This window comes from Phoenix dactylifera, unplaced genomic scaffold (assembly GCF_009389715.1).
Source record: "Phoenix dactylifera cultivar Barhee BC4 unplaced genomic scaffold, palm_55x_up_171113_PBpolish2nd_filt_p 000306F, whole genome shotgun sequence".
Taxonomy (NCBI): Eukaryota; Viridiplantae; Streptophyta; class Magnoliopsida; order Arecales; family Arecaceae; genus Phoenix; species Phoenix dactylifera.
Window position 1 is genome coordinate 367,198 of NW_024067780.1, and position 14,798 is coordinate 381,995.

Genomic DNA, 14,798 nt, shown 5'->3' on the forward strand with positions numbered 1-14,798 from the left:
AGGATGAGGAAGCTCCATATAGCAGAATGAGTGAAAATGATTAGATACTTTCTAGAAAAATTTAATAACAAGAAAAAAAATAATTATTATGTTAAAATATTGAACAAAGATTACTAACCCATGTTCAATAGAAATAAATAGCATGTGCAATGCATGTGATATGTTAGAATTATTTCTAGAAAAAATGAAAGAAACTTATTGGTTTCTCCTAGCTATGATTTTTATCTCTCATTTTTTTCTTGAATCACTTGAGGGTAATGATAATGTTGCAGCAGAAGGTTTTCCTTGATAAGAACATGAAAGACCTTTTGATAATAGATGCCTATGATTGTTCTCTAAATAGATCATAAATATATCTTTCTAAAATACTTCTACTAGATGATGCATCTTTTCCTTTCCAATCCTACTAGGACTTGTGTGAAGTAAAAGGGATATGAAGATATGGAGGTGTTTTGGGATATTAAAATTAATGCTATATCAAGGAGAACAAGTGTGCAAAGGAGTTGGTACTTTGTGTTCCTCTCGAATGCTGTTTTTCTCTCAACCCTTTCCCACTCAACACATGTCCATTAAGGTGATTGATTGAACCAATAAAGATCATTGCAGAGTTCTCAAAAAAAAGTGATGCAGAAAACTCACCAATCCTCTTGTGGAGTATTTTGGCCACTTTATTAGATTTGAATTGGGTTCAAAAACAAGTCAGCACATTCAAAACTCAATCACAAATTCTAACTCCTAGAGACCAAAACTCTCATATACCACCGGGTTGTATCTTTCACGTGAAAGAAGGATTTTTCTTCCTTTGTATGAAACCACCATTGAATCACCTACCACATAGATCTCAAAGCACTCCGAACTCCCTCATCGATATGTCGGCACAAATCTTAAAACAATCCATTGATGATCCAACAATAGATTCACACGAAGGAATGAGAATCTTTTTTGTATGCAAATGATATACTCTTGTCCCACTATAATCCAGAAGGATTTCAAGAAAAATCTTCCTTTTCTCTGATCCGATCATAATAATATGAGAGTTTGGTGGATGTGTATCTTGAAATGGGCTAATCAAAGAATAACTTTTCTATTTGGATGACATTTTTTTGGGGGTAGACCTTCAAACCAGAGACAAATTAGATGACAATAGTAAACAAATTTGATATAGAAGTGAGATCTAGCTCCAAGATAAGTTTCATTTTCCTATAGTATTTTCTTACTATATTAGAAAAGCCTTCATCTTTTTTAATTAGAAAAGGAATTCGGCATGATTATGAAAGGATTCACCTCACTAATATAAATGGAAAACCTATGTATCAGTTATGATGAGTTAAGAAAAGCAAAAACAATCTCTAGTTTCATAGTTTATTATTTTTTTTCCAAGGTTTGAGTTGATCAGATTGAAGAAATGTCTTTTCGATTAGACCACAAAATTAAGATATATTAAAGAAAATGAATATATTTTTATGCTAACAAAGAAAATAAAATAATGGTTTTGCATATAACAAAAAAAGAGAAAAAAGTAGATTAAAAAAGTAACTTAAGAGTAATTGCTACTTCACTAAAAAGATAAAGTTATTACAGTAATATCTTTATGTTGTGGTCGGAGAAAAGAAGACCGAAACTATGTTTTACGAGAAACATGAGAAAGCGAAGGATCAGGATACATGGGGAAAAAAGAACTATGTGACAATAAAATAGAAAAAAATGAAAGAGAGGACTTCAATTATTCAAAAAAAAATAGAAAAAGAACTAAGTGATTAGTAGAAAGATTAAGTGTTGAATAACCTTTATTGAATTCAGCCTTATATTTATAGTGTTGTAATATAACCATGCAAAGGGGATATGGAACAAGATAACCTAAGAGAAGTATTAAGGTTTAAAGAATAAAAACATAAACATTAAACAATACATTATTACATGGCTAAAAAAGAGAAAAGTATAAGCTTGGAAAAATCTAAAACTAAAGAAAAGATTAATATGAACTCAAAAGATTTGAACAACCTACCCAAGATCTTTACATAGCTACAAGATGGAGATAGAGAGGGGGCAGACAAAAAGAAGTTAACCTAATTCAAAGATTAGAGATTAAGAACAAAAGGAGGAGAACATGAGTTTTTTGTCTTTTTTAAAAAGCAAAAAGGATGATGAAACACCTGTAGATTTATTATGAAGGAAAACGAGTTTATTTTGATTAGTTCCATCATGTTATCATATTGGCAAGGAGAGAAATACCGTACTACTAGTCTTTCTTAAGAGAGGGGTTGGCAATTCATGTCTTAAGAGAGGGGTTGGCAATTAATGAGGAACAGATGACTTAACTATTGGGGCACTTTTTTGAAACTCATTAAAAAATTATTAAAATAAGAAGGAAGTCAGAGTTATGGGGATGTTGATAAAAGTCGGATAGGTAAATCTAGTAAGTAGAGGGAAGACAAAGGGAATTAAAAGAGAGAGGAATTGAGAGGCCATAATTTGAGAATGATATTTTAGGGAGAAAGAGATATAGAGAGATTTTGATTAGTAAAATGGAGTGGAGGACTGGTAAATAGCTTAGAGAAGAGGGGATTAAATAGATAAAAATTTAAAAAGAAAAAACAGAGTTAGGAAGATGTGGCTAATTTAAAGGATGAAAGAGTATAATGCATGGATTAAAGAGAGACTTGGAGAGATTCGAGGGATTAAAGAATCTAATTAAAAAAGTAGAACATGAAGAATGGATTAAGGGTAGTTTTATATTTTAGTTTAAAAATTAATTATATGGAAGAGGGCCATGGCTATGTAATATTGCTGTGTCACAACTATATCATTCACAACACTAAAAAATTTCTCCATTTCTTATTTTCTAGAAAAAAAAAGAGAAAATTTCTTTAGCCACTTGCATCTTCTCTCTCCTTCTTGGTTAGTATAATAGTATAAATTTGGATGGGGTTGACCCATGGAAAAATTAGATGGAAGAATAAAGTTTTAGATGTGCATTTTTCAATAGTTTTATGAAGGGTGAAAGTGTTAATTAGAAGTGAGTTCATGAAAGAGAGTCGATATTGGAGAGCTTAAATATAAGAGAACTCCTAAGGGCCTATTTAGATATTTCTACAGGATTGGACTGAAAATACTATAGAAATCAAGCCTAATGGCCCAACTCGCATCTTCTAACGGCCTGGGTCTTTTTTTCTTCCTATAGAATTTTAGCCAGGGAATCCCTGGTTAATAGAACTATGCTTAAATGAGCGACTCCATCTACTAATCTTACATGATTTTCAACTTCATCCTATAGGAATTTTCAATATGCCCTAAGTGGGTAGAATTTGCCTAAGATTGCTAATTTTTTCTAGTTTTCTCATCCTTTGCTATATATTTTCAGTGGATGAAGACATGCCTAAGTAGGAACTAGGGTTTAGTAGTGAAGAAGAACCTAAGGTAGGAAATGATTGAGATTTATTTGGAAGGTGGTGACGATTATAGGATTCTTGGATGCATGAATTAAGATAAAATAGCTCAATAAACTTTTCTCATCCAATAACGATGATCGGTAAGATTTAGGCAGAATTTCTCTCTTTTTTAATTACTAAAAGAGCCTGTAAGCAATGGGATACACAATAGAAGGTCTTCTCTAAGATTTCTAAACTTCCCAAACCTTTGTGAAGGTGTTAATTTGCTAATAAAATCTCCAGAAATTCTACCAAGAAATGTAGGTTCAAATTTCATGTTCAATAGGGTTTAAGGTCATAAGTGGACTTTTTTGGATTATAGGAGTAGGGTTTGTTTGAATGATCCATAAGGGGCTCACCAACCTGTGGATGCATTAGGTCACTTTTAGGGATCTAGATGGGGTTTGGGATCAAGACCTACTACATCTAGAACTTGATCATGAACTAAATTTTGAGAAGCCATGACTTCTAAACTTAGAGAAAATTGGTGATGCGATAGAAAACAAAGTTGATATAGAAGTTGAATATAGCTTTTGTTTAAAATTGAGAGTTTTTATAATATTTCTTTTAAAAAAAAAGAACCCAATTAGGAAACAAATCTGACTCGAATTTTAAAAGGGCAAACCTCACTAATATAAATAGATACCTTGTACCATAGGTTTGTATATATATATCAATGAAAAGAAAGTAAAGAGGGTATTATCCTCTTTTTCCATGTCTTTTAACTAGGAAAGAAATCTAATCCGGATTCTGAAAGAGCAAACCTCAATGTATAAATAGAGTTGTAAATCATTTCTTCAAAAAAAGAATAAATGAAAAAAAAGAAGACTAGAACCATATTTTCATGATTTTCTAATTCTTTATTATTTTTCTTGAGAGGTCTGAGTTGAGCAAATCAAAGGAATTGCTTCCTTCCCTCTTCGATCATATCAAGTGGCTATTAGAGGCTAGGCTTATAACTCTACGAAGCTCTAATTTATAGCCTAAACCTGTAAGCAGTACAATCAAATCGAAGAATGTTTTTGGTGCTCAAAGTATGTTGAAGGATAAAGGCAAGGATGGTTGTTGCTTCTGTCTCAGGAGATAATGATGCAAAAGGATACCTTGTTGAACAAGAGGAGTAGGGCGCTCAACTTACTAAGCTCATATCTCAATTGATACCTTCAATACTTGTAATTTCTATTGCAAAACTACTCCAACATCTAGAGATGCTCCCCAAACAATCAGTGAAGAAGAATATCAACCCACAAGAACTCAACATCCCCTTACTTCATCCTTTCAAATTTGAAGCATGAATTAAGATACCTATGTGTGATAGATCAGTTCATGCGAAGAAGCTGAACAAATGGATAGATCAATTAGAAACACACTCTATGTAAGAATATGCGATTGTGTAGAAAGTTGCTTTTGCTCCTTTAAAACTTTCCAGCTGTATCCTTGGTGAAATTCCCATATAATAAAAAATAATATTTTAATATGACTTAGAGGGAATTCAAAATTTTAATCAAGAGACAATTCTGCCCTATTAGCTACGAATAAAATTGGTGGAGAAACTATTAGCACCTTTAGCAAAAATGTGATCAATCTATATAAGAACTACACCGAGTTCGATAGGCAAACTATCTCTTTGAGAATCTTTATTAGTGATCATCCAGTCTTTTAGAGACTCGAGCTTGCGAATTAGAGCACGAATCCTATATAGCTTGTTTTTTGCACCATAAAGTGTTGTGCCACCATCAAAAGATGAATAGCTATCAAATAAAATAATCTTACGTGCTATACACAGCGTATCGTTGTTGATACCCATCCATCTCTTAGTGGCGGCAATCAAGTGATTTACAACGTTCTGTGAAGCAAACCACACACCACGAAAGATCCTAGATCAGCCAATTAAAACCTAGCATGAGCCTGACGCAACATTAACTTTTTTTTCTTTGATATATTTGTATACTTAATTAACAATTATTGTTGTGTTAACTTAGAATAATAGACATCTTCTAAGTTGCTGGCAATATTTAATTATTCATAATTATCTTTTTTTTAAATTTAAAAATAGCCATAAAGTTTCAGCCTTGCCCAAAGCCCAAATGAGGGACAGGCCAAGCGCGGGCCTAAATCAATCGTCATCACATTTGGGCAAAGGATAGCCCGAGCTGGCCCATGGATGGGTATACCCACCATGCAACTTGAGAGATACTTTTTTTTTTTTGGGTCAAAAATAGGAGAGGGGGGTGTACGGGGGAGGGGGGAGGGACTAGCCCACCCGCATAGCAGCCCCTTTCACTAGGGAATGTTCGATACAGGTCGCAGGTTTTCACGTGCCTTTTCAAAACAAAACAAAGAAAAATAACAATTACCCGACTAATTGGTATTTACAACATATAATCATCTCATAACTTATATACGTTCAAGACAATTAACTCTCTCTCTCAAAGAATGGGTTGCAAAACTGATGCTTACACACCACACCCTCCCACAAGGCGCCATATTCACTATTTCTATATGTACAGATGAGCTCTATGAAAGAAAATGCAGGCTGCATGTCTTGGGAACTCATAATCCCACTCATGCACAAAACTAAACTCAGAAAAAAGCACAGCTAAATAAAATCTAATCTTCCAAAATATCTCAAGCATACATTATCGAACATCTCCACACTACCATATTGCGTTGCTTTTGCCCAAACTGAATGACAATGTAGATAACTAACTGTTGCACAAAACCAAGGCAGATGCTGCAACCATTACTATGGCCATTACAAGGCCAAGTCTAGCTCCAAGTGATGCACCAACTGCTGCGGCCGTGATAGAGTTTCCCTGAGAATCTTGCCTTGAATCCACAAAAGTTGGACCACCTCTCATTTGTCAGCTCCTGCATGAAACATGCAATACATGGTAAGTATAACCCTTTTAAGGATAGACTCTACCTGGAAAAGTGTCATAATTTCTCGTATTTTAAATATAAATGTACACTCTACCTGGAAAGCTGCTTCCTCATGACTCTGGATCACATGATGTACAAGTTGACAGAGTGCACTGATAAACTCCTTCAGGCATAGCAAGTGGTCTCTTCTAAAAAGGCATTCGAGCAAGGTTCATTGGAGCAAAGATGATACTGTGGGCAGCCTCCTTCCTGCTCATATTTTCTTCTGCTGAACTCACTGACTGCATACCACTAGTAGCACTCGGCAGGGTAGCTCAATACATTTGAGGACCAAAGGCGAACTTACTAGAAAAGACCTTTTTTTTATTTAAATGATAATTTTTTTTTAATAAGTATAAAATACTTTAAAATTTTATTTATGACAACAAATCTATCTAGAGCTTCTTTTTGAGATTGAATGAGTTTATCGAATTTTCTTTTTTTTGTTGAGTTTTTTATACTCACATTCATATTTTCTATTTGAAATTTTAATCTAAAAATAATATTATCAAACAAAGCAATTAAAAAATCACCACAAACAAATTAAAATATAAAAAATTTGAAAATGATAAAACTTGCTTGTGTCAAGAAAAACGAACTCAGATCCCGACAAGTAGTGCCAAACTCGATGGCAAGAAGAGGCTGAATAGTGCCGAACTCGACGGCGAGAAGAGGCCAAACCGCCGAAGTCACAACCAACCTACAATTAGATCAAAAAAAAATCAATTGTAGTGTCTCTAACTTGACTAAATCAAAATCAATTAGTTTTGGGGCTTTAGATAAAGATGGCTGGGGCTGAGATTTAAGCAATAGAGAAGGAACAGAGAAAATTTGACTAGTCAAGCATATGGTAACATGAGTAAAGAATTCTCAATGGAATGTCTTTAGTATGTTTATTCTCAAAGTGATTGCTATATTGACATTTTAGACTTTTTTAAATTTAATGAGCTAAAGCAACTCAACCTTCATTTGTATTCTGTGGATGTCTTTAGTACTTTCATTCTCAAAGTGATATATTGACATTCTGGACTTTTTGAAAGTTAATGAGCCGAAGCATCCTAACTTTCTTTTGTAGCCTATGTTATCTTAGCAATTTCTTTCTCTAGACTCTATGATTATCTTAGAGTTTTTCTTTAGCATTTTTGGTAGGATATAGGTGATTTTAGCAGCAGCATATGCCTAGACACCATTGATAATTGATATATTAGCAGAGTGGCTCTAACGCTCATTACCACACCAAGATTAAACCATACAAATCTCTATTTGTTCTTATGATATTTTTGAAATTCCTAGGTTCTTCGGTGTTAAGCATGCTGATTTTTTTTTTTTAAAACCATGGCTGAACATGATCGGGTTGCCTACGTACCCCTTCATAAGGGGGATCAAGCCATACGTAGTTCTTTTTAAGTTTTAAAACACAGCGGAAAAATCGAATCAAACAATTTAATTCATGCATGCTTACAAGATCAAATCTAGAAATTAGCACCTTAAGAACACATAGGATTATGCCAGAATCGTTTAAACAATTATGCTAAAACTTTCATGCATGATTAACTATCAGATCTGAAACTCAAGAACTCTATTCCAATTAATCTCCGAATATCCATCGAATGGATTCTGGAGATAACTCCGTGAGGAGCCTCAAAGGAGGGTAAAGCCTCGGGGAATCAGACCTAGACCCTGACTCCAAAATAAAATATTGATGTGGGATTAATACCTTTTATGATGGAAGAAACTTATGGATCTGATCCTTGACTTCGTAGCCACGTACACGAATGGCCTCTATGAGAAGTACACGCAAAACCCTAGGTAGATCGTCTTCCACGGGAGTGCTAGCTCGTGCAGGAACGCAGCAATGGCTGAAGCTTTCTCCTTCTAAACACTCAACCTTTGATTGTTCTTTAAGGAGATGGAGGATGGACGTGAGGAAGAAGGAGAAGAAGGGATGGAGGTCCTCAGGGAATTTTTTCAGAATTTTTTGAAACCTCTAAATATGGTATATTTTGAACCCAAGGCATGGGGGTCTTTTATAGCCAAAAGATCCCCCCACGTATCACACCTGATTTAGCCAACTAATTTGGCTTATAAAATTCTCAAAAAATTCTGGTGGTTTGGCAGCTAAGAAGAGATAAACATATCCAAATTTCATGCATTTTAGATTCCTAAAAGATAGGAATTCATGCGTCCAAAGTTCAGCCATAGACCACCCTATTTCATGCACCATGCAATCCCTACAAATTAGGAAATTCATCTAAATCTTTCTAGAAAGATTTAAGGCGCCATTTTTATAGGAATTATAGCCCCACGCCTCCTCTCTTCTCACGCCAATTTTTGGCCAAAAATAAAGAGGATAGGCGTAGAAAATATTGGGAATAAATTAAGATGTCATTCTTCTCCAAGAAGATAAGGATATGCTCCTAAAATTTAGGGATTCTTCTTCTTATCCAATTCTGATTATTTGGACTCATAATCCTCATCAAATAAGATCTTCTAATTGATTTGGATCAAGCCCAATCCAATTGGATCAAGTACCATCAATTGGATCAAGCTCATCTACTTGGGTTGAACCCAATCCAATTAGGTCAAACCCTGATGCAGCCCAAATTGAATCCTATTCAATTTGGCTCAACCTAAGCTTAATTACTCAATCAAATTGAGTTCATTAGCAATCTAATTGCTAATTAATCCTCAAATAATTTAATAATTATTTTAATACAACTTTTGCTTTGGATAATTTGTCAATCGAATTGACCAAATTATCCCTGAATGATTCTTAATCATCAATCAGCCATTTGATCAACCTAGAAACTTCTATGCGTGTGACCTCATAGGTTCGAACCTAAGCCGGTAGTATAGGAACGTCTTCCTATACTAATCGATGTGACCATCTAGCAATGGTACCCGACGTCCGAATAGGCCGAATATATGCGAAGCAAATATTCTGAAACCCTGGACTATGGTTACTGTATAATTCAATCCCTTTGACTCCTAATGCCAGGATAACTTAGAGCTCACTGTCAACCCTATAATTAGTACATCCATTATATGATTAACTTTAGATATCCCGTGACTCCTCACTGAGATTACGCTCGCCAAGGTTTTGCTAAATTAATCACAAGACATTATCTCCTATTTTCAGGAGGGGTCAATTCCATCTTAACTCACAACTGACTACGCAAGTACTTGACTGCACCCAGTGATCTTCCGTCACTGAATTAGAAATTCAGGTAGTCCGATACCAAAGTACAGTGAGTTGCTTGCTAGTCACAGGTTGCGGTCTCAGGTTAGAGGGCCAAACTTATACCCATATCCACTCGGAATATCTCTCGACAGTAGAGCATTCCGGAATTGGTCACGTTCAGTAAAATGTACTCCTACACTTCACCTGTATGGCATACCAGTGTCTCCACACTCCTTGGTTAAGAGGACAGCCAACGTATATGTCACACAACGACCTAATCTCGATAATATTGTCGTCCTAGTAGCAACATATCATTTGGTCGCGAACAAGTTTAAGGACTCAAAGATAAATCCTCCTTTATCATAACATAAGTCCTAAGGACTTCATCATATAAGAGTTCATTTGAAGATGAAATGATGAATAATGCCAAATAATACTTTATTAATTTGTCAATTCATTTAATCATCAACATACTGACGATTGACATTTAGGATACAATTCCCAACAATTTTTCCCTTCTGGTTTGCTATAAAAACTAAAACTTTCTTGCCCCGACATGATATATTATATATACATACAGTTTTGTTGCTGAAAAATAGATCCGGGGGTGACCGCGGACCGAGGAGGAGGTGCTTCTGCTACAATGCGGTGGCAGACGGCTGTCTCCGGCGGACCTGCAAAAAGCCTTTGGCCGGAGGATCCGGCGAAGGCCCTCCGATGCTTAAGTCAGAAAGAAACTTTTGGAGATATTTTAATGGAGAGGTGTTTTCTGGCCCGGGGAGAAAATGATCTCCCTGGAGTCCCCCTCCTTTTATAGGAGGGGGCGTAGCAGTTACACACCATCGGATGTGATTGCGCAAATCTTAGTTTAAATGAATTACCTTAGATGACCCGAGATTTCAGGTTAGCTGGCGATCGGTTGAGATTGCATAGATTCAAATATTTGACAGCCGTTGTGGTGGAGATTGCAGGATTTGATTCCGGATATGGAGAATTTGGTGGTCCTTTCCTTAGGTGGACCGGCTTGACTGTTGGTGGAGTCGGGATCGGGTTGAGGTCAATCTGGCTTTGCTCAGTCGAGACCATGTATGCCGAGGTCATTCATGCGGAGATCGTACCTGCCGAGGTCGTACCTACCGAGGTCGTACCTACCGAGGTTGTACCCTCCGAGGTCATGCCGCCCGAGGTCATGCCCGCCAAGGTCATGTTTATCGAGGTCATGCTTGTCGAGGCCATACTTGTCGAGGCCGTGCTTGTTGAGGTCGTGCTTATTGAGATTACGCCTGCTGTCGGAATCAGGTGCTTTAATTGTATTTTGTGGGGTGGTCCACTTTTTTTCCCATCACTACCCCCGACTTCCGAGTTTGAGCTGTTTTCGAGCTCGGGCGAAGGAAGTAGCTAATTCTGTCATGCTGATGAGATTAGGCGGCTTCCAATCATTTTGTCATTTCGAAGTAGAGGAAAATGTGCTTTTGGATGTTTTTAATGAAGGCACAAGGCGGCAGCTTTTTATTTTTCGAGGCGATTTGTGCTGCAGCTTCATAATGAGACTCCAGTGTTCGAAGAGACGGCTGCTTCCATTCCGCTTTTAAAGCGGCGATCCAGGTCAATACGCTGGGCCGATCTTCGAGGTTGGCACGTGGCGTGATCTGGACGGGAGGCGCAGCTTGCTCTTGTCGATCCGATCCATTGGGAGGGTTTATATAAACCCCAGTCCAACCCTAAGAACCTTCATTTGGCCGCCACAGTCTTTGCCTTCTTTCTCCATTTTACTTTCCTCCGATCGTTGTTTAGTCTTCCCCGAAGGTGCCTCTGAGTATTTTCTGAAGGTTCTTCTTGATTCTCCATTTCTAGCCGTCGGTGCTTTCGGCGAGGACCACTGTAGGTCTCCCACTCATGCCTGCTCGGAGGCTTGCTTTTTCTCTTTCATCCTTTTTCCTCTTCCCTTGTTCTCTTCTTTCATCTCTCCCCCTCTTTTTTTTTAAATTCGTGAGCGGGACAAATGTCGGGTGGCGCTTCATCTTCTGTTGGGGCTCCTTCCCATAGGAAGGAGGTTGAGTCGGAGGTGGGCTATGGCCCGGACGGAGTCGGGTCAAACTTGACGGAGGAAGAACTGGGCACGATTCGAACCCAGTTCTCCTTTCTGCGTGAGTTCACTTTCGAGCTTGCGGGGCCGAAGGATCGGCTCACGAGACCCCTCCAGGTCGGATTGGAGTGTACGTGGAGACACTTCGGGCCGGTCTGAGGTGCCCCCTGCATGAGTTTGTGAATGAGCTCCTAACGATGTATCGTCTTGTCCTAGCGTAGCTCGCTCCGAACTTGTGGAGGACAATTATTAGCTTCTTGTCCCTCTGCCTTGCTTATGGAATACCGACCTCGGTAAATATCTTCCGCGGGTGTTTCATGCTGAAATCGAACCCTGCAGATGAAGGATGGTTGTACTTTGCCCTTCGGGGAGGTCGACCATTCTTCCGAGGTGCTCCTTCCTCCATTCGTGGGTGGAAGGAGAAGTTTTTCTTTCTTTCCTTCGAGCGTCCATGGGGGTTCAATCCACCGTGGGACTTGCCATGACTCAAGGCCAATAACAAGACCCCCGAACTCACCACAAATGAGCAAAAAATCCTTGATGCTCTTCGCAGTTTAAAGGGGGACATCCTTCTGACTGACCTTCTGAGTGAGGAGACCTTGGTGAACGTCGGCCTGAGCTCAACGCACCCTGAGGGTAAGGGCGGTTGTACTACTTCTCCCTTCATTTTACTTCCACTTTTTTATTCTTTTTTCTTTTTTTGGAGTTAGTCTAAGACTTGAGTTTCTTTTTTTTTTTCAGAGATCACAAGGATGGTGTCCAGCAATGGGGCCCTTCTCGCCAGGTACAATAAGAGGGCAGCCGAAGCCGGCGGAGCTCGCCCCATGCCTAAGAAGAGGCCTAGGCCGGCCTCGACTTCTACCCCTGTGGAGGTTGAACATCTTGAGGCCAAGGCCTCCCAGCTCGTTCGAAAGAACAACAAGAAAAAAGTGGGAGAGTCTAGATCGGAAGAGGCTCCCCCCGTCGAGCTCGCAGCTCCTGCCGAGGCCATAGAGGAATCAGCGGCCCGTGCTCACCCGACCTCGGGCTCTTCAAGAGTCCACAAGGTCATCCGTTTGTGGCGCTCGGGACCCAAGCCGAGCAGCGTTCTCGGGGTCCCGAGTTCTTCCTATGCTCCTCTGCCGAGCTCTTTAAGACTCGACCTCCCGAGCTCTTCAAGACTCGACCTCTCGAGCTCTTCAGGGGTTGAGGATCGCCCCAAGAGGAGGCTCTACTGCCCCGAGTGGTCGATTTCTGAGGACGATTCGGCCCTCCACAATAGCAAAGTCGCTCGCGAGGTCATCCGCTGTGCGCTGCTTCCAGCTAACCGAGCCAAGCTCAAAGCTGGTGGGGTCAGCAATTTTGTTGATCATGCCTACTGCTCCGCCATCCGAGTAAGTTTTTCTCATGCTTTTGTTTTCATACCTTCCAAGTTTTTAATCTTGGTTAACCTTTATTCTTCCTCGTTGCAGCACCTCCATGAAATTGATGTGTTAGTCTCCGCGGCGGCTGACTATCAGAGCTAGGCCCGAAGGAGCTAAAGGGTGCAGGAGGTCGCGGAGAAGAGGCTTGCCGAGGGCGAGGCCAGGTGGAAGGAATCCACCACAAGGGCAGAGGCTATCGAGTCCGAGCTCAAGCTCAAGGCCGAGCGCCTTGAGGAGGAGGAAGCCTCGCACGCCCTTACTCGGTCGACTCTTCAGGCTACCGAGGCATGCCTGGCTGCTGAGTAATTGACCAATCCCTAACTTGGTTTTGATATGCCAAAACATTTTGAGTGTATTCTTTGTTGGACTAATGTTTTTAAACAAGTATCCTCAGGATAACGACGCTACAACTTCAAAAGGATGACTTAGAAATGGTTCATGGATCTTAGAAACAAGCGTTGAAACTATTCAAGCATTTTTCAGAGTTCGAGTCGACTCCCAGGAAGTTCGAGTCGACTCCGGCACAAGCATAGGTGCTGACTCAAAGATTGATTTTGATGAACACAAAACCTTGAAGTATAATTACTAATGTTTGTGTTGCAAGAAGAAAGATATTTATTTTGCAAGGAACATAACAAGTTGGAAGAATGGAAGAAGACCTCAAAAGTTCTCAAAAAGTTGGAAGAAAGCCACACTTCATTGGCCCAAGTTTCAAGTTCAAAGGATTCAAGTTGGAGGAGCAAATTCAAAGAAAGATTCAAAAGAATAGTCCTCGAGTCGACTCATGCAAGTTTAGAGTCGACTCTAGCACTCTGGAGTTTTAAGGAATAGTGCTCGAGTCAACTTCAAGACTCTGCGAGTCGACTCCGATTGAGAACAGATAAAAAGACAGAGAGTTGATTTTCAGCGCTACAGTGCTCGAGTCGACTCCAGCTACAGTCGAGTCGACTCCCAGCTACAGTGCCTGCAGACTCCTATTCACGAGTCGACTCCTGCTTCAGCTGAGTCGACTCGAGCACGCTGGGAGGCATAACGGCTAGTTCTTTCTCAACTCCAACAGCTCTATTTTTGTCTCTAACGGCTAGATCTTTGTTCCCACACCATCCAAAGCTATAAAATCAAGGAAAGAGCTAGGGAAGAAGTTAAGAAAGTGGGAGAGAACACATAGGAAAGAGATTTCAAAGAGATTTCAAGAGAAACCTTCCAAAAGTACAAAAGGGTCATTCAAAGCAAAAGAGAGAGAAGAAGAACATCCAAGTGAATCCCAAAGCTTCCTCTCCAACTGTGTGCTGCCTCAGTAATCCTCTACCTCGTGCGAAATCAGAAGAGGGTCAAGTAAAGAAGAAGCCGAGTTCCTTCATCTACAAAACTTGTTTGAGGGTTTCTCTTTACTCTATTTGTTTACATTGTTATATATGTTTGTTTAAGAAGCTTGTATTTGTTTTAAACTCTTGTTCTAATATCTTGTAACTTGATTCAATCAAGGGATTGAATCAAGGGGTTAAGATTTGTTGGTGAGCCAAAGGAAAAACCAACGGTGTAAGGTTGTGGTTGGTGAACCGGAGAAAACCAACTGGGTTTGATTGTGAACTCGGAAAAATTATCGGGTGGTTCTAGTCGGTGAGCCTGTGAAAACCGATCGAGTTCGTTGTAATCTCGTGAAAACAACAAGTTGGGTTGTGAGCTTGTAAAACAACCGGCTGTAATCTGAGGGATTATAGTAAAATTTCCAAGAGGTCTTGGAGAGTGGATGTAGGTGCTGGGGTGCACCGAACCAC